Source organism: Rhipicephalus sanguineus, unplaced genomic scaffold, assembly GCF_013339695.2.
Source record: "Rhipicephalus sanguineus isolate Rsan-2018 unplaced genomic scaffold, BIME_Rsan_1.4 Seq1089, whole genome shotgun sequence".
NCBI lineage: Eukaryota > Metazoa > Arthropoda > Arachnida > Ixodida > Ixodidae > Rhipicephalus > Rhipicephalus sanguineus.
In genome coordinates, this window is record NW_023614299.1 from 18834 (window position 1) to 45824 (window position 26991).

The 26991-nt window shown below is 48.3% G+C and overlaps 1 long non-coding RNA gene across 1 annotated transcript; it reads left to right on the forward strand.

Moving 5' to 3' along the window:
- The first annotated feature begins 3901 nt into the window (after window positions 1–3901).
- Window positions 3902–24044, forward strand: LOC119376071 (uncharacterized). Its single transcript, XR_005180499.2, has 3 exons — window positions 3902–4025; window positions 4170–4304; window positions 23775–24044. It is a non-coding gene; the product is annotated as an uncharacterized LOC119376071 (long non-coding RNA).
- Window positions 24045–26991: the final 2947 nt, after the last annotated feature.

Genomic DNA, 26991 nt, shown 5'->3' on the forward strand with positions numbered 1-26991 from the left:
TGTCGGGTATAATGAGGGGAGGAGGGGGGGGGGGGTGGAGGTGTTACACACAACCACTGGGCGCGTTTCTTCCATGGGGGAAGGAAGGAGTACATACGAGTTTGCTTACACCCCGTGTTGCAGGTCAGGGTAAAACTGTGCCGTGTTCCCAACAAGGGCCGCAGAAATAGCGTCACGACCCTCTACAGGGTATCACAAACGGCAGAGTTTTGACAACGGGACAGAGTTGAATGCTATCCTGGAGGCAGTCTCGTCTTTATTCTTTCTTTTTCTTCCTGTCAGACCACCATGTCTCACGTTCCAGCACAATTGCAGTGACAACGATGTCTTCTGCATACTTTTGGCGCAGAAAGATTGCTGTCAATTCTACTGCGCAAATATATATATATATATATATAATATATATATATATATATATATTATATATATCTATATATATATATATATATATATATATAGTAACACACTCAGAAACGACGCAGGGTTTCTAGGTTCGGTAAAAGATTCTCAGAAAAGTCAGACACGCGTGCGAAGCAATTTTATTTACGTTCCGCTCGGGGTCCGAGCTTTATCTGATGAAGCTTAGACCTCCAGTGAAACGTAAATAAAATTGCTTCGCACACGTGTTTTTTTTTTCACATTTCTATATATGTGTGTGTGTGTACGCGAACAAAACTTCCTGAGCATTTGCAAATAATTCATAACTGTGAATAGAAGCCCTCATGTCACCACAATATTTGGAGAATAATTACTGCATAATTATAGCGTTCTCTCTACAAAATATTGCTGTCAATTCTTTCTCGAGAGAAATAAAATCTTTAGTACATAGATCGATTGTGTCAGGGTGTGTAACGGCATATAGAGTGGTAGACGTAAGTGGCTGTTACTTGAGGAAGTACATAGAAATGGAACAAAGAAAAAGGAGAGTTTATTATGATGACCGCTGTCTAGCTCAAGCAGATGACTGAGTAGTGACAATCAGTAAATGAGGTAGGAGTAAACGACAGCGACAGAGGGGATTATTTACATAAGTACACTGTACACGGAAGGATGTGATGTCTCATGGTTCGCTTGTGATGTGACCTCCGCGATAGAGTTTGTCACCCCAAACCCGCATTTCGGCACTGTATGTCACGGAGAGCAGCTGGCCAGGCAGCCTACGTGAGCGGTTTGCAGCGCAATTGTTCCTCCCGTGAAAAGAACCGCACCGCTGGGGACAGGGACAAGTGAGCGAGGGTCATCACAGAAGGAGAGATAGAAAGAGGCGTCGTTGAAGGGGAGAAAAAAAAAAGCAGCCCTTGCGGCAGCGGCGCGTAAATAGTTACACTACCAGGAGAAAGAGGCACCTCTTTTCTAGACAGTGGCATGGGAGTACGAAGGCTCTCTGGGCCGTGCTTTTTTTTTTCTTTGGGGGGGGGGGGGGAGCGGGCGGGAAGGGGGGGGGGGGCGTGAAGCACATCTGAAACTTTTCAAAGGAGCTGCGGCGCCCCTGAAAAGAGTGGATTAGTTGCAGCAGGGAGAGGCTCTTCGCTGTCGCGACGGCCGGAGAGCGCATTTTCCTCTCTTTTTTCCAAACGTGACTTGGTGGCGTCTTCTGGCGGCTCAGAATGAAACTACACTGCAGTGGAACCCCCACCTTAAGGCGGCACCCGTTCGTCCCTCGTAGTGGTCGTAGTAGTGAGTAACAAGTCTTACGCTTTGACCTCCAAGGTGGTGCCGGTGGGAGATTTCTCCTGTGCGTTGTTGAACAATAAAAAATTCGCAGCGTGCGCGTTAACTAAAAGCCGAATTCTTCTGTCTCTCATTCCCCATTAGCAGCCATTGGCATGTTCCAGTAGGAAACGTTAGTAGAAGTAGAAGTGTAAGTGTTAGCTAAAAGCCGACTTCTTCTGTCTCTCATTGCCATTAGCAGCCATTGTTTACCTCCAAGGTAGTGCCTGGTGAGATTTCTCCTGTGCGTGATTAAACAATAAAAATTTTGTTCAAAACGCCGTTGATTGATGAAATAAACCAACGAAAGACGCCAGATGTTTTGTAAAAGCAGAACGAAAGAACGCCAGATGTTTTTCTTAAAGTGTAGTAGTAGTAGGGTAGTAGTTGCATGTAGCCACCTCGCCCGATCGTCAACGGGCGAGGTGGACCGGCAACGGCGCGAGGACCCTGCCGTACGAGAGTTAAATCACACTAAAAGACATACTTTGCGGGCGATACACTCTAGTGAGCTTTCAACTTTTCGTCTTAGTGTACATGATAAAGAAATTATTTCTACGAAAAACTCAAGGCACACCTTGAGCAATATGTTTGGTTTTGGGACGCTAAATGGAACCATGAGGCGATGCGAAGCCGGAGCACTTGCACGATCGCGTTCCGTTGGCTTTCGTTGGGCATGCTACCGACCTGGCGTCGTGGAACGCGCGTCCTGTCTTCTCTCTATCCTTGCCTTTAATTCGCACAGGGCGAGCGGGGAATGCGGTCGCTCTTGGCGCTCTTTCGCTCGGGAGTGGACTTCTTCCTTGCATTTCACCGATCACAAGTGATAACGAAGGGACCACGTAAACCAACAGTACAATAAAAGTTTGATGTTTAATATATACACGATGTTTCACACTCTTTATATTATGTACTGGGCGCATTTCACGGAAGAGTTTCACGGTTTACAGATGATTCCCTCCGTAGCTTCGCCCCACTCATCATCATTCACCCCGTGGATATGCTGTGATTTTTTTTTTCCACGTGGTCTCGATACAGGTGCCTCCACGGCGCAGGCTTCTTCACCGTCGTCGCCGCTGCCGCTGTCTTGCTCTGACGATGGCCGGTCTCGCACCCGCATGGGTGCGTCGGCGTACGGCTCAAAGCCTAACAGCCGACTCCGCTCTAGCAGACGACGCTGTAGTTCGGGAAGGTCAGCCATCGCCCGCTGTGTGTCCATGATGTTATGGTGTTGCCGGCACCACAATCTAAACAATATGATGCTACGAACCACGGTCAACTAAAACTCAAAAACATCGCTGCGTCGCCATGTTTTGTCAACGACAGAGACTTTTCATTGGCTGTCTTAAAATGACGTCAGCTACACAGTTGACTGGAACGTGAGCGGGGAAACCGAAATTGCGCTTTTTTAGTAATTCAGCAAACCCAGACATCAAACGAGTCGATGTATAGTACTAAATGGACGGCCAGGATTCTGAATACACACGTAGTTGAAAATTTTTGGAGGACGTTTTACGACCCCTTTAGCAATTTCGGTGACGAGTGCAAGCAGCGAACGCAACTTCAGTTCGGCGGGCTACATAAAGCAAAAGCGCCGCACTTCTTTGAAGCCGGAATCGTGGGACTGCTTCCTGTTTTGCACGACAGTTTGTAATCTGTGTAATAGAGACTGTTCGTCGTGTGTCGTTTGATCATATTCGATATTCTCAATAAAATGCCAAATTACCGGAAAACGATGTTTCGTTTTCGGAGAGAACCTTCAAAAAGCCGGGCCGGGCCCGGGATTGTGTTTTCGTACGTCGGGCCGGGCCGGGCGGGCTAGCAGCCCTTTGCCGTCGGGCTCGGGCGGGCCTTCGACAAAGTTAGCGGGCCCGGGCCGCGCTCGGGCTCGGAAATACGGCCCGTGCACAGCTCTAGTGGAGGCTTCACGAATGTGACGTCAGGGCCTCTCCTCAGTATTCCTTCCTCCATGTTTCGGATATACGCGGCGGCGCGCGCGCTTTGTTACCGCATTAGATGTTACCAACCTTTTTCTTTTATTTTCTTTCTCTCCCCTTTCTCCTCCCACCTTTAAAATTTTCTTCTTAACTTGACCTTCGCTTTGTCTTTTTCTTCCTTGCCCGATCCGACATAGACCGTTGCTCCCGCTCCAAAGGGAAGAGGCAGCACACATCATCATCATCATCATGCGTGCTACTGGCTACATACGGTGGCTACGTTTTGCGCGGGTTGCTATGTTCCATGCTCTCTTAACCAATCAGCAGGTTTATTGTGCTGCACTAAAGTAGCGGACCGTGGGTGAACTTGGCTCTAAAGTGAGTTGATATTTGCCGATGACGCTTCAACGGCGCCTTTTATGAAACTGCATGTGACACTCGTGCACGGCATTCCACTTTTGTGAAACAACGCGTTGCACGGACTTAAGTGTGAAGAAAAGTTGCCTTTTGTATGTGCCGCAGGATATAGCTTGTCATGCCTTGGACAGCCGAGAGCACAGCGTCGAAGGACGAAGATGACTTCTGGGTCGAGGAAGAATACGTTCCCACACCTCCAAAATCAGCCTATGACTCTAGGCACTGCAACGACCATGACAGGTAATGCACTGCTTGTCAATTGTGGCTATATGAGTAGCTTTGCCGATGGAGCTCATTTATACGTCTGACATGTACTGCCCCACAGTTTATTACACTTTCACCACGTGCCATCCAATTGATCCACTACCTGTTCGACTGAGCCACTTCCTCATGTTGGATGTCAAGAAAAGTACAGAACTTATGAATCTGAGAACTAGAATCTGCTTGCATTTCCATATTTTACAAAGGAACAGGAAATGGTTATAATGTAGCACATATGCTTGTAGCACATATGTAGCCCATATATTTGGCAGGTGTTCTTCTCGTGGGCAGCAAGCACATCACTTGTACCGAACATCACCCTTACGTCCACGGGGGAGTATGACATATCTTTAAGTCTGAAAATACAAGCACTATATTTTTGGCAGTGAAGTTGTCACGTGTGCTTCATGGCTAAGGTGCTGCAGGTTGCCCATATTCTCTAGGCTGGATGCACACAGCATATATGTAAAAGTGGCAGCAATGTACAGCACTGCTTGGCATAAACATAGCCCACAATATTATGTGCTTGTCTATAAGTTATTATAACCTACTTGCTCCATTGTACATTTGCAAATATTTCCCCTGTATTTGATATGCCTGTGGGCACTGTGGGTAACATGACAAATAAATAAATGTATCCGTCTCCTTTACGCCTCTTCTCTTGCCCTGAGATGACTCTGGCTCTCTGGTCCCACTGGATGGTGAGCCCAGCCATGTCTTTTAACTAATGGCTGTGGTCTTGTGTGCCTCTCACTGCTGTGTTTGGCGTGATTAAGTTTTGCCTTTTGCGTGTTCCATATGCGCGGTTGAAATACCACAATAAGTTTCAACAGTGCGACTGGACATGGAAAGAGAACACGCACACACACACAGCGCTGATTTGCAACTGGAAATGTTTATTTTCATGTGCACGTGAACGTGAAACATTTGCAGAAGCAGTTTAAGATGCTTCCAGTTGATGATACTTATTTGGTAGTTAAGTCTGAGCAAGTTGTCGAATTTTTAATGGACAGGCAGGATGAGAACATAGCTGCCTTTTCTCCCAACATAAAAGATCTGTTATACCCGATCCCCCAGGCAGAATTGATGACATGTGTTGCAGACAGTATTGACAGGTTCGGGACTGTCAAATTTCAGAGCGCTTCAGGCTTGTCCCGTGAACACTTTTTAGAGCTCCTTCACTTTTATGTTAACTCAACTTGCGCAACTTGGGACGACCACATTGTGAAACAAAAATACGGCATATGTATTGCTTCCTCCATTGCTCCTTGTTTGAGCGACTTATTTCTGGCTAATCGTAACAAGCTTCTTCACGATCGTTTGTTCGGTACGGATGTCGTTGGAGTCTTCAAATTTGCAGACAACTATCCAATTGTTTTTACCAATGACTTGAACAACTTTGACTCAGTGGTGTCAAGAACCATAACTACTGATGTTTTGTCCCATCGCTTACCTACATTTGAAGTCCCGAAGGGCAATTTCATCACATTTTTGGACATAAGATTTTGTTGCTATTCACGGAGTGTTTGTTGGAGCTGTCCAGAGGCAGTAAGTCAGTGTTACCATTTTCAACTTCACACTCGAAGTTAGTCAACAGTGCTGTGATCCAGCTGTGTTTACACAATTCTATGTCAAAGTCATGTGAGCATAAGATTGAAGAGAGTGTGTGGGGCTAGGCTTAGTGTCTGTGCGACTCTGGTTACCCTTTAGACGGTTGTCTGCTGTAGTGAAAGGCCTGAGTGAGAAGTATAGGTTAAGCTCGAATGAGTGTGACAGCGTCATTCGAGCAAAAAGGCTGTGGTACTGCCCTACATTCACACCATATCTCACAATCTGAAAAGGATTGTGAGAAGGTCCTGTGTGGACGTCATTATTTCTGTGCCAGTGGGACTTCAGGGACTTAGCAGGAGGGTCACTTTGTAAAAAGAAAATGCCGCTTGTTCCACAAAACCAGGCTAGAAATTCGTGGGTTTTGTTAAAGGCGTGATTTATTCGGTCCCGTTGTCGTGCGCACATCGGACAAACCGGCCATTTTGTCACACAAAGGTTGAAGGAGCACAAGTACGCCACACAAGTAATTTCTGCGCATCTTGCTGTTTGCTGTCAAAAATGTGGCTGTGTTCCAATATAGGATAAAACGATTATTCTCAACAGGGCAAAAGATAGATTGACGAGGGAAATCATTGAAGCCGGTGAAATAGAAAAACTGAATGATAAATCTGTCAGCATGCCATCTTTGTCACTGCACTGTCCAACAAGGAAATGAGATTTCTCGATTTGTCACCCTAGTTTGGTTGTATAATAAGAACGCTGGGCCGGGATCGTCCGAACAGGGACAGCAAGAGCTGTACAGGCGCAGGCAGCATTGCAGCAAACAGGCTGGGCAGCTCCGGCTCGTGCCTCGAGCAAAGCTGGCGATGTGGCTGCAGCGCGGGGCATTCCTCTTCGCTACAATCGTCCCCCGTTGAAAAAGGAGCCATCCTGGCGACTCACGGTGGACACAGTACAAGCGGATGGTAGTAGGCCTTCAGACGCTGTACGTGGATGGTTTCATGACCACGAAAGCGTTGCTCTGTAGGCAGTTTAACCGGTTCGATGATGTAGTTTACAGGTGACGTCTGCGCAACGACACGGTAGGGTCCCTGATATTTCGAAGCAAGCTTGGAGGAGAGGCCAGCAGGGACAGCTGGAACCCAAAGCCACACAAGGGATTCTGGAAGAAAGTGAGGATCAGGGTCATCGGCATGACAAGATTTTTGTTTCCATTGGTGTACGGTTGTAAACGAGCGGGCAAGTTGACGGCACTCCTCGGCGTGGCGGGCAACTTGAGAGATGGGCGTAGGTTCGAATGAATCGGGTCGGTATGGCAGAATGGTGTTGAGGGTGGTCAAAGGTTCTCGGCCATATAAGAGGAAAAATGGGGAAAAGCCTGTAGTCGCCTGTGGAGCCGTGTTGTACGCGTACGTCACGAAGGGCAAAATTAGGTCCCAGTCAGAGTGATCAGAGGCAGCATACTTCGAGATCATGTCGCCTAGGGTGCGGTTGAATCTTTCTGCCAAGCCATTAGTTTGAGGATGGTAGGCGGTAGTAGTGCGATGAACAATATGACATTCGGCAAGGAGTCCGTTTACAACCTCGGAAAGGAACACACGTCCTCTATCGCTCAGAAGTTCGTGGGGTGCGTTGTGACGGAGAATGAAGTTCCGCAGGAGAAAAAAATGCTAGCACAGCGGCTGTTTCTGCGTAGCGCGTCAAGTGGTCGACGGCGACGACTACCCAGCAGTTTCCGGAAGCCAAGAATGGAAAAGGTCCATACAAGTCAATGCCAGTGCGGTCGAAGAGCCTGGCCGGACACGGTATTGGCTGGAGCGGACCAGAGACGTACTGAGAAGGAGCTTTGTGTCGTTGGCACTGTGGGCATGACCGAATGTACTTGCGCACAAAGGTGTACATGCCTCGCCAATAGAACCTCGAGGAAAGTCGGGCGTATGTTTTGAAGACGCCCGCATGTGCACACTGTGGGTCAGTGTGAAAGGCTGAACATATGTTAGCCCGAAGATGTCGAGGTATCTCCAGCAACCACTTGCGGCCGTCGGACATGTAGTTCCTGCGATAGAGGAGGCCATCACGGATCTCAAAGTGAGTAGCTTGACGACGCAAGGCTCTAGAAGCTGAAGGAAAAGTCGGCGGGTTGGAAAGGAAACGGAGGAGAGCGCTGATCCAGGCATCCTTGCGTTGCTCCGACGCCACGTGGCAGTCAGCTGGGAACGAAAGTATGTCATCCACGGCAGATAGGCAGGCAGTGCTGTCGGTTGACACAGGCGAGCGTGATAGGGCATCGGCATCGGTGTGGCGGCGGCCCGACCTAGAGACAACGTGCATGTCGAAATCTTGCAACCGCAAAGCCCAGCGAGCTAATTGTGGCCGGAGGGGTCCTTCAACGTGGATAACCAACAAAGCGCATGGTGGTCTGTGACTACGTTGAAGGAGCGGCCATACAGATAAGGTCGAAATTTACCAAGAGCCCAAATTATGGCCAAACATTCCTTCTCTGTAACAGAATAATTGGTCTCTGCTTTTGTGAGGGTGCGGCTTGCGTATGCGATGACGTACTCTTGAAATCCAGATTTGTGTTGCGCGAGCACGGCGCCCGAGTCCAACACTGCTGGCGTCGGTATGGACCTCAGTCGGAGCAGTAGGGTCGAAGTGACACAGGATTGGCGGGGAGGTGAGCAGATGGCGCAACTCTTGAAAGGCATCGTCACAAGCGGGCGTCCAAGCGTAACTTTTCGAGTCGCTCCGTAGGAGCTGATTCAAGGGAGCGGTGATGGTCGCAAAATTCCGGATGAAGCGGCAAAAATAAGAACAGAGGCCAAGGAAGCTACGAAGTTCTTTGAGAGACGCAGGTTTGGGAAAGTCAGCAACTGCCTGAAACTTGGCGGTGTCGGGAAGAATACTGTCTTTGGATACAACATGGCCAAGGATGGGGAGCTGCCTCGTGCCAAAGCGGCATTTCTTCAGGTTGAGCTGAAGGCCAGCGTCAGTTAGGCACTGAAGCACTTCCTCTAGCCTACGGAGGTGCGTAGGAAAATCTGATGAATATACAAACACGTCATCTAGATAGCATAGACATGTTTTGTGTATTGCGCCTGCGCGCGCCACTCGGCTGAGTATATATGTAGGAAGACTTTTCTGAATAAAGCTTAGTTGCGAGTAGCGCCTGTCCTGTACATCAGTGTTCCTTCTTAGTCCTTGTCAATTTCGCGCTAGCCAATTTTGAAGATGTTTTCCACTTAAGACCTCGCAAAATGTTGTCCATAATGCGTTCGAATGTTGCAGGCGCGTTGCAGCAACAATGTTGCAGCAAACACAGGCTGGGCAGCTCCGGCTCGAGCAGAGCTGGTGATGTGGCTGCAGCGCTGGGCATTCCTCTTCGCTACAATTGTGATAGGTTGTGATTGCGGCGACAAACATGTATGTTTGGTTACTTGTTTCGTATCTTTATCTATCACCTTTCTTGTTTTGTTTTCATCTGCTCGCGTATGTATATGTTCATGTGTGCATGAAAATAAACATTTCCAGTTCAGAGTCAGTACTGTGTGTGGGTTCTTTTTGTCTTTGTTCACTTGCGCTCTTAAAACTTATGATCATCAATCAACTAGCACGCCAATGCACTTTGGCCAAAATCCACAAACTTTCTAATTTAATTCCACAGGAAGTTCTAACGTGTCAAAGCTTCGTGCCTGTGCAAAGTGCAATGTTCTAGTGATTTTACAGAGGTGTAATTTTCACATTTGCTTAAAAAAGACATTGGGGGGGGGGGGGGGCAGTACATGTTGAGCTATCTGTGCATTGAGATGAGAATGAGGTGCAGAAAATAAATCATTCATTCTTGTGATCAAAATTTGCAAGCTTGTTTGTGCAAGGCTCATTCCAATATCATATACTTGTCCAGAACAAAATGCAGCCGGTAATTAGGGCTGCTGAGGTGTACGTGGGGTGAGAGCGGAGGCGAGCCTCCACTCTCACCCCACTCTCACAAGTGGAGGAGAAATTTTTTCGTGAAGGCGGTTCAACCAAACTTTATGTATGTTCATGCATGCATTTGTATGTGTGCGTGCATACATACACTGCAAATGTGAAAAATTTTTGAGGGCGTTTGGACTCCCCCAATGCCCCCCCCCTCTTTTCCTGGCTATGCCACTGTTCCTGCTGGAGCATTTAGTGTCATGAACACTCCTGTGCTTGCCAACTGCGTTTAGCCACCATGGCCTTTAAAAAATAACCTCATATTGTTCATGAGTAGGACTATACATGTCTACAGTGTTGTCACATGGGAGCCAATACGCAAAAACACAACCAGCATTTGTGAAATGTCACATCTGCAGTTAGTGTCAGCGAATGGTGATAAAAACTTATCTTTTGTTACCTGTGGTGCCAGTGACGCGCATGCTGTGTAATTAATATATCTTGTTTCACTAAACGCTGACTGTACTCTCTTTGACTCTGAGAGTCTCACCTTGTGCTCATCAACACTATTGGTGGACGTTGATTCTGTGGTGAAACGCTGCGGCACCGCTTGCGCATCGCGTTGATGCATCTGAACATGAGAACCGGCGATGAGAACTCTCGACGGACAGAAGCTACAAAAACTGTGTGCGCCCCGAATCTTATCAGTTGTTATGTCTTTCATGTGGAAGCATTAAAGCTATGGCTTCCCACATCTGGTGACCTGGAAAACTAACTTACCACACCACCATGGCCGACCAGGAAGCCCTTGCTACTCTTCGCCAACAAGTACAACTGCATCAGCAAGAATAAGAGAGAGCTGAGCTAGTTGGTAAGTATTCATTCTAAAAAAGACAGGGCGCGCAAACAAGGACACAAAAAAGAAGTCAGGACACCACAAACGCCATTTGTGGTGGCGTTTGTGGTGTCCTGACTTCTTGTGTCCTTGTTTGCACGCCCTGTCTTTTTTAGAATGCATCAGCAACCGCAGGCCCAACAACATGTGATCAGTAACCAAGAGTAGCAACTCCAGGAACAGCAGCAGTGCATCCAACATGTATCGCACTCGCTTGAAGATTCTGCCCAGCCGCACTCGGGCCACACCACCCAAAGCTCCGCTCCAGCGGTCGCTCCCAACGCAGGTGCTACCACTACTGCGGCCCGTCTGTCGCGTCGCTGTCAAGCTCCCATCATTTTGGGCAGAGTCACCTGAGGTGTGGTTTGCTCAAGTCGAGGCGCATTTTTTCCTGGCACGTATCACCCAGGACCGGACATGCTATGACTACATCGTTGCCCATCTATACTCTCGCTATGCAACTGAGCTCCGCGACATACTTGCAAGTCCTCCGGCTGATGACTGTTACCTGCACTCGAAGAGGGAACTGATTCAACGGCTTTCACCTTCAGAAGACTAGAAAGTGCGTCAACTTCTTCAGAACGAAGAGCTAGGTGGCCGCAAGCCATCGCAGCTCTTGCGCTATATGTGTGCCCTTGTGGGCAACATGCCAGTTGACGACTCCCTCCTCTGAATAACCTGGCTTCATCGTCTACACTGACATGCACAGGCCATTCATCTGAATCTTCCACTGGACCAGCTCGCCGAAATTGTGGACAGAGTCGTCGAAGTCTCTCTACCATCACTGCCTTTTTCCGTCCATGCTGTCTGCGCCCCACAGCCCACGCCCGAGCTCACGAGCCGTATCGACGAAATTGCCCTTCAGCTGGACTTGATTCAAATGCACCTTGATCAATGCCCGAAGTTGCATCAATGAAAACACTTCCAAAGCTAAGACTGCAGCACCGATTCATTGCAAGAAAATGATGACAGCCGTTGCTACGACCATCGTCGCTTCGGTTTCAAAGCCTGGAAATGTCAACCACCATGCTCAGCCGGATGTCGGAAACTTCTACAGCAGCTCGTAGAGACAGCCGCGAGCTGCCAACTTAGAGGCCGTCGCATTTTTGTCACCAACCAAGTCGCTAAGCGGCGGTTTCTCACCGACTGCGGTTCCGACATCTGTTGCTTTCCCCGAGCCTTCCTGCATGACAAGTGTCCTTGCACGTCGTTTGAGCTAAGTGCGGTGAACCACTCGAGCAATAAGACCTATCGCAGGAGGATCGAAAGGTGGACCAGTTGGTAATTCATTTTCTTCGTTCAACGAACTGGGAGCGCAGAAAAAACACACAAAGGACGATGCAAGGAACCACATAAGACGGGCGCTCTGAGCGCTCGTCTTATGTGGTTCCTTGCATCGTCCTTTGTGTGTTTTTTCTGCGCTCCCAGTTCGCTGAACGAAGAAAACAATAAGACCTATGGCTCGCTCCGTCTTAACATCAACCTTGAAAACCTGCCATGAATTCCCATGGAATTTCGTCATCGCCGACGTTGCAGAGCCAATGATAGAGTTCGATTTCTTGGCGTACTACAGTCTTCTACCTGACTGCTGATATGACAGACTCATTATAACACCACAACAGGCCTCTCCGCGCCGGGCCAACGTAAGACCACCCTACAGCCTAGTGTTACGGCACTTGCCATTGAAGATTATTGCCATACCACACCCTCTTAACAGAGTCTCCTGACCTGGCTCGTCCTAGCGGGCATCCCCGAGAGGTGCGCCACTCAACTGTGCACTATATCTGTACTACTCCTGACCCCCCGGTTTCTTGGTGCGCCTGTCGCCTAGCTCCGGACCGCCTGCACATCGCTCAAGCTGAGTTTGAAGCCATACTCCACGAAGGAATTGCCTGCTGCTCGGAGGGACCTTATGCCTCACCGCTTCATCTGGTACCAAAGAAGACCGATGGCTGGCACCCCTGTGGAGATTACAGCGCCCTCAACGCCCGCACCATCCTCTACAGGGTATCCCGTCTGTCATATACAGGATTTTGCCCACTGTTTACAACGGCAGCACCATTTTCTCAGTTGTTGACCTGATAAAGGCCCACACGCAAATTCCTGTCAACTCGGATGCCATCCCAAAGACTGCAATTATCACGCCATTCGGCTTATTTGAATTCTATTTCATGAGTTTTGGCCTCTGCAATGCGGGACAAACCTTCCAACTCTTCATTGAGGACGTCATCCGCAGCCTAGACTTTGTGTGGTGTATCTAGACGACATCCTGGTCTTCTCCCCCAATAAAAAGGACCACCGCCAACACCTTCATCAACTTTTCCAGCGTTGCGATGACCACGGCTTGCTCATAAACGTCCAGAACAACACGCTCGGCGCCTCAGTCGTCACATTTCTGGGCCATCATATCTCTTCAGGAGGGACTAGACCCTTGTCTGACCGCATCCTGGCCCTTAAAAACTACGCGTGACCTGCCACAGCGAAAGAGCTCCGTCATTTCCTGGGCATCCTCAACTTTTGCAGGAGCTGCGTGCCTAAAGCGTCCACATATCAGGCCCCTCTTCATGACGTGTTGGCTGGTCTACGGAGCAACCATTCTGTCACTTGGACACCACATTTAACACAAGTGTTCGAAGACCGAAAAACTGCCCTCTGTAACACTACTCTGCTTTCTTATCCCAAGCCAGAGGCTTGGGATGGGAAAGAAAACGGACGCCGAACTCCAGCAGCTCCTCGTGAATGGCTCTTCTCTTCAACTTAAACAAATTGCTGTCCCTGGGTCGACGGACACATTCTACTGCGACATATCCATGGGACGAGTGAGACCATATGTCCCTTCTCTGCATCGCCACAGCCTTTTCAACCAGGTACAGAACCTCAGCCATCCTGGCATCAGCGCTTCTACATGCCTTGTGACTGACCGCTATGTCTGGCCCTCGATGCAATGGGACTGCCGCACCTGGGCAAGCATGTGCATTCAATGTCAGCACGTCAAAATCACCCGTCACATCGCCGCACGGAGCATTTCCCCCTTGCCATCGAAACGGTTTCAACATGTCCACATCGACATCATTGGCTCCCTCTCACCAGCCGGACCTTACCCCTATTGCCTCACCGCCATTGATCGTTACACTTGATGGCCAGAGGTATGGCCGCTCGAAAGGATTACCGTAGAAGACGTCACCTTGGCCTTCTCTGGCTGGATTTCCCTCTTCGGCACACCTCGTCACGTCACAACCGATCAAGGACAGCAACTCAAATCTCAACTCTTCAGGCTCCTCGGGCTCTCCACCGAGTTCAAGCGTTCCCGGACCACCAGCTACCATCCTTGTGCCAATGGGATGATTGAGCGGTTTCACCGACAGCTGAAGGCAGCCATCATGTGCCACCCTAACTCAACCTGGCTCGAGGCTCTCCCCCCACCGCTATTGGTCTGCGCGCCACTTTCAAGCAAGACATTCAGGCCACGCCCGCAGAACTTGTCTACGAGGAGCCGCTTCGCCTACCTTGGGAACTTCTTTCCGCTTCCACTCCTGACGTCACCAGCTCGGACCCTACAAACTTTGTCGCTCGGCTCCGTCGCACAATGGGCGCACTACGCCCATTGCCAGCGGCACGTCACACCAAGCCGACCCCGTTTGCGTTTAAAGTAGTGATGCAGAACTATCGGTAAATTGACTATCGATAGTATCGATAGTTTCTTTGAAACTATCGATAGTGTAAACAAACTATCGATAGTGCTACTATCGACAAACTATCAATAGTGCAATCGGTAGTACCATCGTTAATATTACTATAGCGATATTACTGCCACGCGTGTTCATTGCTTTGTTTTGACGTATTCAGATTTCACCCACAAAGACTGTTAGCAACGTTTGACGCAGACCGCACCGTAATCTTTGAGAAGCTTCACAATTGCTTGAGATCATTCTGTTAAGGTTACGCGCCGGACGCGAATAGTCAAGTTTATTCGAGAGCTTACGCGAGCACCAGCGGTAACGCTGGAAGGTTTGATGACTGATGTATAAAGGACAACGCGTTCCATCGATGATCAGATTACTCAACGGCTGACGACTGCTCCCGCTGCTATCAGTGCGCAGCATGTATCGCTTGTATTTTGAGTTTTGACTTTCTGGGCACAGGTTCGCCCAAATAAAGATTTCCTTATTTCCCAGTCTTGCTGCAGCATTTTTCACCGTCACAACCACGTGACAATCCTATCGATAGTGGTGTGAATATTGATGCGGTTGCTGGCCGGCTATATTGCCAAAATAGTTGCGATAGCTTACTACTAGCTTCGCTTAACTTATGAGCATTTTTTGGCAGAGAAATTAATTATTTCCGCAGTGAAAATGGCGGAAAATATCCATCAATAAATTCGTATCCGAAAGCAACCAGTTACACCTTACAATTAACTTCTTGATGTTTTTCTTATTTTGAAATCCTAAAATGCAATATCAGTTTGAAGCCGCGCAGTCCCACCAACTGTAACGTCTTCCTATCCGCTACAGCTGAACAGTTTGACTTTATGATCATGTGTCCGCAAAGCATTCTGGTTAAGAACACAAGCATGTCAACTTTCTTGCCCTTCAGCCTGCTCCTCCGGCTCCACTATGTACCACGCGCGCGGGGAACCAAGTTTATTCTGCAGTGAGTCCGCGCTGTTGATTTTATACTATAGATAGTACCATCGAATTTTTTTACTATCGATAGCACCATCGATAGTTCGATAGTGAGTCAGCTATCGATAGTATCGATAGTACCATCGATAGTTCTGCGTCACTAGTTTAAAGGGGTACTGACACCCTTTTCGAAGGCGAGTTTACTCTGCCATACATATCTCCTGTATGCAGAGATGGCTCTGAACAAGTGTGAAGCTCAGCAAATGCTGATAAAATATTTTAATTTGATATTAAAATCAATTTTTTCATTGCGCACCTACTGACATCGACACTAGCTTGACGTCAGGCTGCAGTACAAATTCTGGTGACTTCACGCAGCAGTCTGGCTTGTTGTGATGACGTTAGGTACTGAAACTTCCAAGATGGCCACTTGTACGTCATCAAAACTTCCAAAATTGCCGCTTGTGCGTAGAAACGTCACTATATATTGTGCGAGCACGTGACAAGAAGCTCATACCGTGTTGTGACGTCAGGGTACAGTAGGAACCGAAACTAGCTTTTAAAGGGACACTAAAGGCAAATAACAATTTATGTCAGAGTGAAAGCTCAATGTATGACAACTTCTAAAACAGCAATATTATCAACAGCAGTGCCCTACTTACCGAGAAATTAAGCTAAATGTATCACATGATGAGCGCCACGAGTGGGACATTTTCGAAGTGATCCCGATGACGTATGAGAGTCTGCCTACAATAAATCACTAGTAATCAAACTAGCAGCAATAAAAAAAGAACCTTCCGTGCATCAAAAGACGTAATAAAATGCTGTTTGTTCGTTTCCGTTTGAATCATGGAAAAAAGAACCTCTGTGGCGTTGCCATGGGGAACGGTGCGCGTGGTTCAAAGGTTCCGTTTTCGCCGAACTGCGCTTCGCCCGGTGCCCTGCTTCGCTCACGCGGTCGCGTCTCAGTGGTAGTTTCGGGATCGCATACTGCCGCGTGTGTTTTGCGCGCTCGTGAAAGTTGCTCTGATAGAAAGTTCGACAAAATGCCTCATGCAACGACGCCGGCACTACGAGCCCTCAGCAGCATACCACGTTCATCGGGGCTCAAGTCGCTGAATTGGAGCCCAGCGTCGCGAGCCAATGTCTCGTTGTCAAGTTCTCCGTCCACATCCATTGTGGCGACTGCGGCAAGCTTCGATGGCCGTTGTTGCTGCTGTGGGTCCCGCTACTTTCGCTCTGCTGCTACTAGTGTCGGCGGCCACGCAGTAAAGGCGGGCAACGCTGGGCACGGCAGCAGTGACGTATGAAAGTCGGATTTCAGGCGGGTGATTTGAAGTGTGCTAACGCGATGTGGGCCACTAAAACGTGATTTTATTTCAAAATAAGCACTTCCTTGGCATAAAAGTAGCACTACGAGGTTTCTGGACTGCTATTTCAACAATCAACGTCGACTTAATATTTGCCTTTAGTGTCCCTTTAAAAACATACTGTAATTACTTTTTCAGGGTGCACTCGCGCTTAGCACTACCTTTTCTAGGCTCTTGAGGGCTTGACCTTTCATTTGACACAAAAAAACGACAACTGAAAATATTCGTGTCAGTACCCCTTTAAGAACTTGACAAGATGCTTGCATGCAGTGATTCCACTCCTGCGCCAACTGCGCCAAAGTGCGCCAAATTGTATTTACTGCGCCATCCTGATAATATCGATGAAAATTGCGCCAAACTGCGCCAGACTCTCGGGTTTGGGGGCGTCTATCACCGGCGATCGAACCGGCGGCGCGTTAAAGCAGGTGCAGCTTGATCTTGGGGCCGTTAAAGTTACAACCATGGACCAATAATTATTCTGCTGAATAAACAGCGCTCGCGCATGCACGCCGAGTAAGCCATGACGCCATGCATGGTGCCGACGCAGCTTCTGTTGTGCAAGTCGGCTCGACAGCAAAACACGCTCTCCGCAGATGGTCGTGACGTCTAGGCCAATCGACAGCATGGAAGTGTGGTTGCGATTGATCGGCAGACGTCGCCGGTCCCAGAAACGCTGCTGACAGCTTGTTAAAGTCGCACGGCACGTAATGAAAGCAATGCTCAGTAATAACTACACGTGTGCTGCTAAAATGTCTGTCACTTCTGTTTCTGGACATGGCGGAATCAAATCAGGGGTCGCTAGCCATATATATATATGGAACAATATCGAATTTTCCGTGCTTCATGTCTATGGAAGAGCATGTGAACGGTGGGAATGCATTGACAGTTTTCCTCAGATATACTTTATCCATGGGTCTTCATCCAGAAGGACTTTTTCCTAATTCCTTCCACCACGAGCTCGTCAGTGCTATATAGAGTTCCGAATCGAATTTATTGCTTGCTTTTTTAAAGGAAAGTCACAGCTTCACCGCAAGGATGAAGCAATGAATGCGATAGAAAGGATCCGATCTCGCGTAACTCTACAAAACGCTGGTGTAAGAGAATAAGGCCGCTCCAGAGAGAGATGATCTTTCCGCACGGTGTTTGGTGTTGAGAGCGCAGCACGTAGAAGGGCATACGAGCCGCCTGCTGATGGCTGCCGAGATAGCACGCGGGCCAGCGGTCGCCACTGCGCCCTTAGAATCAAAGTTCAAAGTTGCTACTCGAGGGACCCCCTCCTCCCCCCTTTCGCGTCTTTTCATGCTCATGCATGACGGGCGGGGCGTTTCCTCTCTGCTTCGACGGCAGGCCTCCCGACCAGGGTTATGTTGTGCATGCGCCCTCTGAGCGCTGGAAATAGGCCGGCTCCTTTGATCTCTGCTTCGGCCGCGTGCTGCGTTCGTCGCCCCCGCTCGTGCGCTTTTACTCGCGGTAGAACATACTATGCACGTGGTAATGTTATCAATTTGGACTTTATATGGGACATGACGGCAAAAACCCGTCGAGAGTATCCATATAATTGCTGTCGCAATAAAATGTAATCTCATTAATAAAAACACGCCTCCTGGTCGGAGCAGCCGCAATTGTGTTTTAATATGCGCAGCTTTCAATAGCGGGCCCATCGCTGACGGCCCACTGTGAAGCGGCTACGCCATGTCACACGTCCGCCACTCGCTTTCTAGGGTCAATAGCTGACGGTTAAAAAAAAAAACCCAGTTTCGCTTAAGGGCGAAGCATGAATGTGATACCAACAAATTGTATTGTTATACGAAGTAAGGCTGGCAGCTAACTCTTTTGGATCCGATCTCGCGTAAATCAACAAAACGCTGGTTTAAGGGAATATGGCTGCTCCAGAAGCCGAAGCGGTTTTCGTGCTGTGAGTTCTCTGAACGCGCCCTGCCACGGTGGTCTAGTGGTTATGGTGCTCGACTGCTGACCCGAAGGTCGCAGGATCGAATCCCGGCCGCGGCGGCTGCATTTTCGATGGAGGCGAAAATGTTTGAGGCCCGTGTACTTAGATTTAAGTGCACGTTAAAGAATCCCAGGTGGTCGAAATTTCCGGAGCCTTCCACTACGGCGTCTCTCATAATCATATCCTGGTTTTGGGACGTTAAACCTCAGTTATTATTATTATTATTATTAGAGTTCTCTAAACGCGAAGTAGGCGATAAGAGCACAGCAGGTTTACGAGCCATCTCCTGATGCCTCAAGATAGCGCCAGCGACTGCGCCCTTCGAGCGATGCAGTTCCCCCACCCTTCCCATGGCGTCCCTTCATGCTCCTTACGAAAGAGGGCGGGCTCATCAGAGACGTTTCCACTTTGTTTGATGAGCAGTCGACGGCAAGCCCGCTCACGGGAAGATGTTATCGCATGCGCTCTCCGTGCGACAGAAACAGCCGGCTCGTTTAATCTCCGCTTCAGCCGCGTTTGTTGCCAGCGCTCGCGAGCTTTTACCCGCGTGTAGAATGCGCGGGGTGATGTTATCAATTTGGACTTTATACGGAAAAGTACGGCAACGGCGACGGTAAAAACCCGCCGAGAGTGTTCATATAACTGCTATCGCAATAAAAATTTTAAAAAATTCAGGAGCCATTCCACTCTGTGAAGTGGATTATAAGCGAAGCTGTTTCGCGCACGGCACAGTGGTGACATGATTGAGGACAGTTTGGTATATAAGGCTAGGTTGTTAACGGCCAGGATGTTAACGTTCAGTACGCAATATTAATGCGAAAGCCTTAGATTTATGCTTCATCAAACACGAAAATTGACTGTCGGCGGCTCAATCGATTGATGCAAAAAATAATCATGTGATGGCGTCATCATGACGTCATAGGTTGTCAAAACTTGTGACGTCATCACGACGTCATAGATCGTGAAAACTAGTGACATTATCATGGCGTCATGTATCGAAATGTCACCTGATGACGTCATCACATGACATCGTCGCTTTGCACTGCTTCCGTGATCGGTGCGCCGATCATGGAGGCAGTGCAAAACCAGGTGAGGTGCGGAATTAAAGCTTGCAAAGAGGGAGGGGGTGGATCAACACATCGATCGAGAAGAAAAAAGAACCTGCCTTTCGCCTTGGAGTAGTCTTAGGGGAGTACATTGAGGACATTGTGACTCATTAGCATTGAGGCACTGTAGTATGTCACGGCGTTTGTCTACCACGTCTGCTGATAACCACAGATGTATCTAGAGTTTTATTTCAAAAAGTACAATTTTATTGATCCGGTATTGTTTACTTGCTAGTGTCGAAAATAATCATCGAAGAGATTAATCCGGAACACTCAGCTGCATGAGCCCTTATTTTTGCAATATCGATTGAAAGATGGAGTTCTCCTGAGATGGTTTTTTCCATGAGATTTGTATTGAATCGAACTATTTTTAGCTCTTTATAAGAGCCCCGTAATAATTATTGAGGTGCTTGAATGTTAATGCAATTTGCTTCTCTAGTGCACTCCAGGATGTAGAATTAGCTGCTCTAGAGTGCTCCCATATGCAAAATTATCTGCTCCAAAGTGCTCCATGATGGAAACTATTGCTGCTCCAAAGTGCTCCAAAATGGCAATTTTGCTGCTCCAAAAATTGCTCCAAATCAGAAGTCCTCGGTAGCATCACTGTTGCATGCCTTTCTCCGTGACGACACTGTACGTGCACCTTTCCAACCACCTTACTCTGGACCATATGAAGTCAACCTTCAGGACGACAAAACATTCACCCTGCAAATCAGCAGGAAGGACGTTCGCGTTTCCATTGACCTACTGAGGCCAGCATGTGTCCTCTCCGAAGAAACTACCAACTCCTGCATGCCTCCCGTAATTCACCCACAGCAGCCTTCAATGCCTCAGCCGGTGCCCTACACCACCTGCTTTGGACGCCGGGTGCAGGTTCCCAATCCTCTTCAACCCTGAGGGCTCCTCTCTGCACGGGGGGGGGGGGGTAACGATGTGGCGCCGCTTCAGCGCCCGCGTGCTGTGTCGATGTGTCTAAACATGAACGCCGGCGATAAGAACACTCTCACCGGACAGAAGCTACAAAGCTGCAAAAACTTTGCGTGTACCCGGAATCGTATCAGTTGTTGTTATGTCTTTCATGTGGAAGCATTAAAGCTATGCATTCCCACAATTCCAAATGGATACGCGAATCGCATTGGCCGCTCGTGGAATTCGTCTGGGAAACCAAGTTGTATCTTTGTTTAATTTAAGCTGTAGGGCATACTGATGCGAAAAAAAATTATGCTTCGGAATTGCTCAGCTGGTCCCACAGTGGCATGCGGGAACAGACAGATGGAAATTGTAGAGAGGTCGTTGTAACTAAAGACAAGAAAAGTCCATGACTGAATCAAGCAGTAATATGTTACACATTGTCACATGCACTTGATCTGAGAAGTGCTGGCACGACGTAGGCGGAAAGCTAAACCGTAAGAAAGGCTTTTGGGGTAGCACGAAGGAAACACGGACACGAGAAGGCACAGGGTACACCTTGTGCCTTCTTGTGTCCGTGTTTCCTTCGCGCTACATCAAAAGCCTTTCATATGAGTAACCAACAAGCCCATGTTGCAACCCTCATGAACCGTAAGGCCTGCGTGCTCGTTGTGGAGACTGCTGCGGCGTACATACTTTTTCCATAAGCGCTTGCGCTCCGTGCCTGTTGGTGGCGCTTCTGTGCTTGAAAAAGGGCTATTGTTGAGGCCAGTCTTCATGGGTTCTCTGTGCTGCAGTTCCCATTTATTTTCTTCTCATTCAGCCTTTCTGCTTTAGCAGCATCGCCAGCAACAACACTGTACTCATGGAAACAAATTGAAGTCCTCAGCAATGCTTGATGCTTGCCAAAGCAAGCATCATTTTTCGTCTGCCTTCATGTTGTCAAATACCATCAAACTGGTCTACTGGCAGCCAGTGCATGGGCTGCGGTCAAGAGTAATCTGACTCACTGGTGTTGTCATCTGGTAGGGCCTCGTCCATAGTGTGGATGTGCCTGAAGCTGGATCATCCGTGGAATATTATGTGCAACAAGGTTGCCTGCCATCGCAAGGAAAGACTGCAACACGTAACTGTGGCTTGTGAAACTGGACATTTGCCTTCAGGTTTAGTTGCGAATGACAGTCTTTTCTTGTTGCCCTTCTTTCTTTTGGTGGTGCTTAGGTGTCTAAATTTTTCCTCGAAGTGTTGTACCAAGTAGCCCAGCAACAAGTTCTTCTAACTTAGGTGGTTAGTTGCTGACAAGGATGGCCAGCCTCTTGAGGGAGGGTAGTGTTGTGTATTATCTTCCACTACTTTGTTCTGTTGTGTGGCCCCAGGGGGTGCCCCACAAGATATATATATAAACACCCTCGCTGCAGCTGAGGGTAAGTTGGATGGGGTGCGGAACTTGTGTGTTGTTGTTCCTTCGGAGCCACCGACAGTGCTCAGTGCCTCCCTTTGCGAACACTACAATGGTGCAGTTGACATGCAGCCTGAATGCCTTCCACTTTATGCTGCTCGTTAACTGCAGCCAGCAGCCAAGAAGCAGATCATCGGCAACATCAGCTGCGGCCATACCCATTTGGTCCGTTTTTGTCGCAGCGAACAAGGCCTGCCGAAGTGGCTTTCGCTCTCAGCACATCGCCGCTTGTTGCGTGGCACATAGCCAGCCACCACCCCCCCCAGGAAACTTACCAAAATGCCTGGTGATAACGCGCAGCCATACAGCTTCGATATGGCCGACCTGATAGGAAAACCCCCCTTGTTATGGAACCATCTGGGAATACCAGCAATACCATGGATGCGGTGGCTTGAAAATTTTAAAGCATATTTGTTTGGTGCTGGCCGTGAAAGCTTTTCTGCGTAGCGCAAAGCTGCAGTGTTGAAAACACTTCTTAGGACCGAAGGTCAGAGGCAAGCACGGGCTGCACTTGCCGCAACATTGGAAATATCGGGGTTGGCCAAAGACGCCTACTCCGTATCGGTGAAGAAGGTAACAGCCAAGTTCAGCCCTCCAGATATAGTAGCCACAGCATGACTGTCGTTTTGGAACTTAGTGCAAGGTGAGACTTCCCCCCAGGATTTTCTTTTTGAATTGCAAGACACTACAAACCAGTGCAATTTCGGTAACCTGAAGGATCATCTGCTGCTCCAAAAATTACTCATTAGATTGACCTCTACGTGGGTACGCGAATGTTTGCTTGTCGAGGAGTCCACACTTACATTCGAGAAGGCCATGAAGATCATCAAAGATACTGAGCGCGTCTAGTGTCGCCTCCAGGAATACGAGCCTGAAGCACACGTACAGCTAAACACAGTGCTCCATCAAAGTCTGGGGTAGCACGGTCCTTTGCCGCGGGTTTTTGTGCCTTCTACCGAACCCAGACCTTGTCAACTGACCAATCCCATATGTATTCTATCATGCCTCGAATTCACTAGCTACTGCCTGGGTGCCATTGGGCTGTCAGAATTATGAAAATGAAACATGGGCAATGTTGCAGAACAGAACTAACTGCTTCGCAAAATTGTCACATTGGAACTTCTATAAACCACACTTTTGCAGCATTGCAATGGAGTTTAGGGAAACAATAACTTGATTTTGCTTGTGGTAGAGTGATGAAGTTTGATGTACATAGGCTGTATACAGCACCTGCTGTGGTAGCTTAGTGGCTGTGGTGTAGTGCTACACTGCTCAATTGGGCTGTGGCAGCCATGTGGGCTGCATCTCGTTTGAGGCAAAATGTGGAAATGCTTGCATGCTTAGATTTAGAACCCCACGCGGTCAGAATTGATTCAGGTTTTGTCACTACTGTGGACCTCATAATCGGACTGTAGTTTTGTGCATAGAGTGACAGTATTCAAACCTTTGATATGCGCAGTAATCAACACCCATGTTCTTCTACATACCTGGTCTTGATGTACCCCGTGAATAGTTCTTTGTACACATGGAACAGTTTATATTGATGTATTACTCTGTCACCTGAAAAGGACCCTGTTCAATGTATTCTTTTCTTAAGACTCCTTTACATATGAGCAAAAAGCAGATCACTTTGCACTGTAGTTATTGTTTATCTATTTTCTTTCCCAGGAGATCTCGCAGGAGCCAAAGCCAAACTTGCCGACAAGGCGGCCGTCAGTTATCAGGTTGCATGCACAATTGGAGGCAAGGTCCTGATAAAGGTGCAGATACTGAGCTCATGGTTGTTCCTGCAAAAGAAATTGGCAGGATCATTGGTGAGTGTGCTTATTTCTTGCTGTGACATAAATGATACTTGGGCCCAAGATCAGTTAGGAGGCTATGCAGCAGTCAAGAGCCTTTCACGCGCAACCATATTTGCTCAGTCGACCTCCCAATGTCTGAAGCCAGGAAAAAAAAGGTTGCCTCCAGTGTCGGCTGAGCCGAACAAAAAAAACAGGAAGGCTACACATGATGCCGGAGCAGACGACTAATCCAGCTTTCCCATGTGCGTGTGTATGAATCTCTAATGCGATCACCACTGAATGCCAACTGACACTGTGTTTCTGAAACGCAGCACCTGCTGCTGCACTGTGCCGGTTGTTGCGAGCGATTTGCATGCAGCGTGTTGTCTACTGAAGCCGCCTCTGCACTCAACTGCACCAGGACACTTGCACATGCGCATATACTGTGCAAGTGTCTGTGCAGTGAAGTTTCATTATGTGCGAGCCGCTCACTTCTGACAGTGCACAGGTGTCGTGCAAATTGCCGCGAAGCGTATGTTTTGTGCGTGTCGATAACCACCTGCACGTGGCCTTATCATCTCGGATCATGATCCAAGACTCGTTGCGATTATTGGGATGGTCGTGGCCTCGCACATTGGCGACGAGATAGGCTCAGACTGCTGGCGAATGTACTAGCTGCTTTTGGGGGCGTATCTCGAATGTTCGATGCAGCCTTAAAATTGAGCCCAGGTGATTACAGCGGGTATTCTGTTCTCCGACGGCTGCTGAGCACGTTGTTCGCCGCCGCCGAAGCCGAGGTGTGCAGTTTCTCCTATGGGTGCAAGTCTGCCTAATAAACGGATTCTCTTCTATTTCACGAGCCTCCAGTCTCCTGTCTTCGGACTGCTGTCACGGCTACGTAACAATATCATGCTGGGCCAAGGTGGCAATGGCTATGTTTGCTTTTGTGCTTTATGTGTTCTGCACAGGGCAGAAACAAACGGTGGTGTGGTGCATTTGGGTTGTTGCCTAGTAGCAGCGTGCAGTAGGTTTACAACAGCGCTGTGCCATAAATGGGACAGAAAGGTGAGACAGATGGGATGAGCACTCACCTTTCTGCATTGTTTATTGCGCTTCATTTTACCAAATACGCTTCACCAACTGGCGCTTCACTTTCCCAAATTCGCATCACCAACTGGCCCAAACTTCTACTCTTCTAAAGATAGTTGGAAATGCTTAGTGCAGTCGGATTGTTGGTGATTAATTGCGCTTTTATGTTTGTCGGTGGCTGCTGTCACGTTTCAAGTTGGCTTCTGTAACCAAAAATGCGAAATATATCTTGTGGTAGAGCATGGCATCAGTCACACCTCGAGTTGTGGGGTGCACTTAACAGCCACAATGGTGTGAGCGATCAGCAAATGCATCTCGATGGTCATTATGCTGTTGGTAACGATAACTGGTGGTGGCCATCCTTTTGGCTACTGGCGTGGCCAATATCTGCCATGAAACTGTCTTTTTTAGGCAGTGTTAGCAGTACGAAATACTTTTTCAGACGAAATACTTTTTTCAGTTTTGATTAGAAACTGGTGCATTTTTTAAAATCCTTAAATCTAAGCCGACCTGACAGTTTGGTTCGTAAGTATTTGAAAGAACTATTGGCCTAAATTAGAGCAAGGATGGTATATTATACGGTAAACGAGCAACAGTACAGTCAGCAGGCAAGGAAAAAAAAAAAAAAACAGTTCTGACTATACACTGTTTTCACGAAGAGGAGGGGCATAGCCTTGAACTGGTACATTTTAACATGAAAGTGTTTTATGCCGGGGTCCACCACAGCTCCACTGACGTATTTCCGTCATGGATATGATGTAAAATTTGAAGAAAAGATTCCGTCACCGGAAGTCGAACTTACGACCTCTTGCTCTGCAGCGCGCGGTGCAAAATGACTCGGCCACAAACGGCTTGTTTTCACCGTACTAACGGCGAGCTATTTATATACATCATTTACCGGTGGCGGTCCTCACAGATTGGTGGCACTGCAGCGTGTATTCGTTATCACTAGCAAGATGGTGCGGAGGGCTCAGAGCTCGTCACTGCACGCGTTACGATGAGCGCGCGCCTCTACAGGGTGTGGTTGAAGGTGGAAGGCGTGGTTGTTTGTGTGCACGCACTTATCTCGTGATGGCGGTGGTTTGTACGTCTTGTGCTCTCACCGCAAGTTTGCGTTGAAGTTACAGAGAGCACGAAGGTCACTTCGCTCACTGCCGCGGCCGCTTTTGTGAAATGAGCACGCTGCTCTAACACATATAAGTTACAACTGTGACAGTTAGTTCATGCTCATCCTGTGTATCGTTGTGCGTTCGTTTCGTGCGTCCTTTGTGTTTGAGCAGCGCACTTTAACTGCCGAGCTGTAACAGTTGTTAGTTCGCGCTCATCCTGTGTATCTTCTTTCCGTGCATCCTTTCTGCTTGAGCAGTGCGTTGCATGTTTCGAGCTGCTTGCCGTTCTTCGCGTGACATTACAATTTGCTGCTATCGCATTCATTCCTTCGCCCTTGTGATTAAACAATACACAACAAACGCTCAACTACGTCTGTGAAGACACTTTTCACTTTAGTGTTACACAGATTCCTATGACAGAGGGATCAGCCATGTCTTTTTTCTCACTCTCTCTCTCCACTGTGTACCCAGCCATGCAGCCACTGCCACTAGTGTGTTCAGATTCCCGCGTTTTGCATTGCGTGGTGTGTGAGAGGTCAGTATGTTCCTATTTTTCGACTTGCAGTTGTGCTGCCAAAAATAGAAATTTCAGATGAGCACAGGTCGACAGGCAACCACAGCGCTGTGTTTGGCTGTGGCAACTGCTATCGAAGTGCATCATGCTTCAAAATGACTTCATTTCTCTTGGGTTGCACGCCTCCGTCTCCAACAAATAGTACATTAGATGTAGTGCCTGCATTTGTGGCCATTTCTTCAAGTCATCACACCAGCTCGCGATTGAGCGTGGGTGCTTGGGTTAGTGTGTACTAGAACTGTCGAGTGGTGTGAACGCCCCTCGCCGCCTGATGCCTTCCACGTCGACCGTAGCGGCGGCGCTGCAGTCGCTCGGTACTGAAGGCGCGAGGT